Source organism: Cyprinodon variegatus, unplaced genomic scaffold, assembly GCF_000732505.1.
Source record: "Cyprinodon variegatus isolate N-32 unplaced genomic scaffold, C_variegatus-1.0 Scaffold280, whole genome shotgun sequence".
In the NCBI taxonomy this organism is placed as follows: Eukaryota; Metazoa; Chordata; class Actinopteri; order Cyprinodontiformes; family Cyprinodontidae; genus Cyprinodon; species Cyprinodon variegatus.
In genome coordinates, this window is record NW_015150733.1 from 535,072 (window position 1) to 541,404 (window position 6,333).

Here is a 6,333-nt window from a genome sequence, read left to right on the forward strand (position 1 = left end):
AAACAGATTACTAAGTAAGTTGAGTTGTAATTTGCTATGCACGCTAATGAATGAAATAAACTGATAGTAGGCTTATTTCCATCCATTCATGGTGTATGAAGGTGTTTAATATCTTCTTTTTTTGGACATTGAAATTATCTTTTCCACATAGGATGTAAATTACAACTTGGGATCTGTTTAAACTCTGTCTAAGTTAAGGAAATTATTCAGTAAATACTCAACATAGACTTAGTGACCAAATATATGATAATTCTGTTTATCTGTGTAATCTACATAATCATTCACAAAGCCTAACATGGACAAAACAAACAGCAGATAGGCAATTGTATAGGAGCGTAGCACAACAGAAGGTTTGCAGACATTTTTATCTTCAATATGCTGCAGTCAGCGACTGTAAGCATCTTTAGACGCCTAAGGTCATCTAAGATAAAGTTATTAATCTTAAGCGTAAATTCAGTCTGGAAGGCTCTTATCAACTTCACCTGAGCCACCTGTGTGTCCCTCGTTGAGCCCCAGCCAATCAGCTTGGGAGTCACACCTTCTCCTAATCTCATCAAGATCCCCTTCATTTAGCTCCTGGCCCAGCTCAACTCTCCCGCAAATTTTCATCCACCTCCACCCCATCTCCAGCCTCATTTTCAGTCCCACTCATCCTCTAGCTTGTTCCACCCCCGGTGTCCAGGCCCCGGGGGAGGGAGGACTAGTCTAATTCCAAAGAACTTATTTTGTTTATGTCTTCAATTGCTTCTGCCCCCTTGAAATCCAGTCAGCCTCAGCAGATGGCCGCTCACACTGAGCCTGGTTCGGCTGTAGGTTTCATGATGTTAAAAGGGAGTATTCCTCTCCACTGTTTCTACAAGCATGGTCAGTGCAAGGAATTGCAGACAGTCAATGACTCCTCGCAATCAGCTGGTTTTCCGTAGATGTAAATATTTTGAAGAATATGATTGTGTTACCTGTATTGATAAACTGTATCTATTCTATTTGCAACTTTTCACTGTGTGAGCCTCTCCAGATTGAAATACATTTTAAAGTTTTTATGAACAGAGTATTGAATCTTTTGAGAACAATTCTTGGGGAAGACCTGAGGTCTTTCTTGTTAAAAGCTGCAACAGTATTTAATCTAGTTTTATTTCTCCCTTATCAGACTTTTCATTGCACTAGTGTGAAGCCTATGATGGGGTTTAAGGAGCACTTGTGGCTGGTCTTCTGTAATTGATCTTCAAAAAACCTCACCCCTATTCTCTTGCAGCACTAGAGTCCCAACTAAGAAGCCACACTAACAAGAGCATGCCCCACCAATGCACACATTCAGAGAATTTAACTCGAATCACACTCTAGTGTACTGACAAATGGGGCCTGTGGAGGTAATTTTGGTAAATAGAGGGTAGCTAATGTTGCATGTTAGACAATAGTAAAAGATATATATCAGAAGTAAAAAAGAAATGTAACTTTTTTTAATTTGAGCAATGCACCTTTACCTGCACGCCTTAAGCTTTCCTCTAAGTCATTATAAGTAATAACTTCAACATAATTCTAAAGTATCTCCAGCTGTAAAATTATCACTTCAGCTCTGTTGGACAACAGCAAATACTCGAAGGGAACAGTTTCAATTGAGTAAATAAGCAAAATAATTCAATGGTTTTAAATTACTTAGGAAATAGAAAGCTGCAGTCTAATCAAATGACAAGCCATGCTTTGTATCTTATTACTTTACCCATGCATGTCTCTATTGCTTTTCTGCATAGAGGAGCACTTTCGGCTCTAAATAATGGGCTCTAGACGAAACCAGAAGCAGGCATCCAGGTACTACGAACTCTTCATTAGGCAAAGCACCTTCTCCACCATACCCTGGCACCATGTAATAGAATTTATAGAGTGGTAGTTGAATTAGGCTTTCTCCTCCAATAGGTCCCAGCTGAACGAGTGGGGAGAGATATACACCAGGACGATCCAAAGCCATCAACTAGGTGCTGTAAATTGATTTCAGGCTGTTTAAATTAGCAGACGGTGAGACGAGGTGCTGATATTTGGTTTGGAATCTTAAGTCGGGAAACTCATCTAGAGTGTCATATTCAATTTGGAAAATAGCCAGGTAAATGGAGTGAAATTATTCCTGACAGCCAGGGTGACATGCATACTATTGTGTATGTCATTTTCATGTCAACTGAGATTTGCCTTTGGTCAATAATCAGAGCCGTTTTTTAAGTTCATCCTGTAGATTTTTTTTTTTTAAATCTAGGGACTTTGGCTTATGTTAGCTACTTTGAAAAAAAAAAAAAAAAGCATAAAAACAAAACCAGACATATTTCTATATTTTAGATCAAAGCAGTACCTAAAAAAAAAAAAAGAGGAAGTGAGGCCAAATCATTAAAACTTATGCACATTGGTGGAGGTACATTTGCCCCATAAAACATGCCATGATAGTGAGATGATAGTTTTTCCTATTAGGCAGCGGCTCAGTACTAATCTAAAGTTAACCGGACTTTTAATGTATATGGTGAATATTTCCTGGGTCAGTGCATTATCCATGCAATATGAAAATTTATCTATGTGCATTTTTTTTTAAATGTAATAAATATTTATAGTTTGGTTCTTTTAAGTCTGAGTAGAGCTGAAGCATTAATGACAAATTCTGACATTTTTCATGAACATTTCCTCATTCAGGAGAAAAGGTATCTGTTCCTTTTGATTCAGGTGGAATCTTGATTTATTTAAAGGCTGTTAATTAGATGAGCCCACTGATACAGAATAAATTGAAAATTATGTACTTTTAGAACATACTGGTTAAATAAAGGTAAGAATGTGAAGGATTTGAAGTACATTATACTAAAATAAAAATGTTTAGCCAGCCAGTAACAGTGTATGTTCATTTATTTGCTTTAATTTTGCCTTCTGTTTTATTGTTTAATTCATGCAAAGCACTTTGAACAGTTTTGAAGTGAATTTTGCTGAATGAATACACTAGCCCTGACTTGCCTTGCCTTTATTACAAATAAATGGAGCTGTACAAAGCAAGTACATTAGATAAAACCAAAAAGTGCCATAATCAGAAAATATTGCAAGAAACATGATGCAAGTTAGGAATGCGGTTAGGATTACAAAATTATAAAACACATTTTAATATTAAAAAACAAAAACCTTATAATTAAAAACTGATAAAGAAAAGAAAAACACCATTTCTTAAAACTATTAGGGAACTCTAGTATTTTCGATAGGTTGACACTTAAAAAACGTTGAAAGAAAGAAAAAGATAATTAAATGACCTGTAGCTGTCAGAGGATAAGGTGGGAAACAGGGCCTTGGAGTTTCTTTCAATTGCTTTTCCAGCATTGTGATACATTAAATAGACATCTAGATCTTTCTTTTGGAAAAATAATAGGTTTTTCAAGGTTAAAATGTTTATTTCATTGTCCTAAAACCTTCATAATACAACCTAAACCCTCAACTCTTCAATAACATTCTGAATGCGTTATAGCATGTTCCTCTGAAATGTCCCTCTTTTTTCCAAATGCTTTTACTGTCAGAAGATGTTAACAGAGATTTTTTAGTTGAATAATGGCATAGATGTGGATTGAAACAATCAGATTTCTTTTCCATGTATTATTTTTTTATCAACCTGACCTGTATCCCTCCTAATATTCTGCATATAAGCAGATATGTAGCCTACAGCTCAGGGTTCCATAACTTAAGCACAATATCATCCATGTAAAATTACAGTTGTAAAATTAAAAGAATACCGGTAGGTGTCTTTTTACTGTTGTTTTCAAATATTTCCCAGGACTTTCAGCTACTTTTCTCAAATTCACTCATTTCCAAGTGAATTACAGACCAATGCGAACCCTTGCAGCTTTTTATCCTTCTATAATAATGGAAACATGTTGTGCTTTAGAGTGATATGAGCAATTGGTAGCATTTGTGTCTAAAATAATGATGATACAATGTGCCTCTTCCGTGCACCCAATGCATGATTGTTTATTCGACACAAAGTGCCTACCTTAAGCATTAAAAACTCTCAAACTACAAGTAACCCAGTTTCTGAAAAAAGAAAATTCAAAAGAAATGATTTGGTTGATGAAATAAGTTATTCACATTTATTGGTTTGCAATCGCCCTGGCAGGTGACACAGGCATGTGGAAAGGAGGTACAGTACACTAGTTAAATGAGACCATAACATTTTCTAGCATTTATGAAAAATGTTGGTGGAAAACATCACAGTTAGAAAAAGAAAAAAAAAAAACAATAAGATGGTAGCAGGATCATGCTTCTGGGATCCTTTTCTGCACCAAAGGCAGGAAAGCTGCTGGCGAGATAAAACCAGCCTAATATTTGACAACTGTAGAAAAAAACATTTTGACACTTGAAACACATTAATTTTAAACACGCAGCTAGCGCAACAGTGGAATGGTTTATATCTATGAGTATGCATTGGCTAGAATGGCTTATTAAAGTCTAGCACTTGAGAGTTGATATTTTGAAAAAATAACCATCTGTGAATAAATCTAAGGTCATTTGAAGATAAAGTTTAGATGTGTTTAGCTTGTACGGTCATAATCCTAAAGATATGGAGCTTAACTAAAAGGTTGACTTACTATTGCTTAGTTTGAGGGACAAATTATGTGAGGAAAACACTTGTTTAAAGTCCTAGAGCTTGTTTATAATCCTTTCAGTAACTGTAACAAAGGTCATAAATATGAAATATGGCAATAGTAACTAAAGAGATACAGGTAACAAGTCTTTAAGTGGTAATCCTGGAGGACAGAAATGGGCTGTGTAATAAAAATCTCATGATTTCCTTTTACTCGAGCAGAAGAAAGGTTGCATTACCTTCAGTGCTCAAAGTCTGTATTTAAAGCTATATGTCACCATTCAAGGATACAAGGCCAAGGTCTATTAGGCCTTTATTGAAAGAGAGGCTACTTTTTTCTCATTATAGCAACTAAGCATATATTTTGCCAGCAACGCATACAAATGTGTAACAGCCCTGAAGAATTAGTTCCAATTGCATTACACAAAAGCGCATCTCTTAAGGGATAAGTGACTTGCTGTTGGAGAATTTGTAAATATTGCCCAAAGCAAATTGCTTCTGTAGCATTGGATATTGACTAAATAACTGAATAGGCTATCTGATGAATGACGAAGACCAAGCATTCTGATCTAGTCACTTGATTTGTTTAGAAATAATTTTTTTTCTTTATCTTACTATGATTTATTCAGCTTCTAAGTTAGAAAGCAAGTTTTCTGCCTCTTCCAAGGACACAGAAATCAAACTCATAGTTCTGCAGGAATTTTAATTACTCCATTTTTTTTTTAACAAGGCTTAACATCTGTTACATTTTCTTGAGTTTCTTAGAGGCACATTGTGTCTCAAAATCATATTCCACCCAAAGACAGGCTGCACAAAAGTCCCCATATTAGCAGAAAGAACAATAGTGTAAAGAGGAAGGTGGGATGCTAATGAGTTCTGGATCACCAAGCACATAAACAATACCCTTAACAGATGGGCACCAGCAAGTACCAGCTGCAGGGGCAGTGGAGTGAGGAAGAGACTTGTCGTTGGAGAGGACTAAATAAAACCCACTTCTGTAGGATTTAGTGTTGCAGTCGGGACAGCCACAGCAGTGACATCCTTTGAGGGAAGCTAACCTGTGGCAGCAGACGCAGGGCGGCAGGTGGAACGAAGGCGACCACAGACAATGCTGTGCCCTCTCTCGAGGAAGGCAGCCCCACTTTGATCCGATGCATGATTCATCATTGGCTGCCTTGACCAAGGACAGGGAAGGAGATCCGAGCACAAAAAACTTTTCATTGGATCATTCTGAAAGTGCTTGATTTTTATATGAATACTAAACATACAGGATTTATGGGGGATTTCTCTGTAAGGTGCCAGAGATATGCTCCTATCAACATTATCAACCAGAGAACAGATATTCAAAGATTTGTAATGGCTTTAAAGACTTTCTTCTGCCTACATTTTCAGCCACTGGCAAACATACAAGGAATATCCTAACAATGTGGGGAAAGGAGACGGATGTTAGAGCTTTGCACATCCTAAAAAAAAAAAAAAACTGCTCACTATAACTTTGTTCCTTTTTACTTGCAAAAGTATTCAAACCCACAGGATTTCCAATTGTCTTGTTGTAAAAACAGAGCTTTTATAGTTTGACAAACACCACAATTTCCCCATTGTGGGACGATAAATGGATTTTCTATTCTATTCTATTCTATTCTATTCTATTCTATTCTATTCTATTCTATTCTATTCTATTCTATTCTATTCTACTCTATTCTATGCTATACTGTTCTGTTCTGTTCTATTCTATTAAACTGATC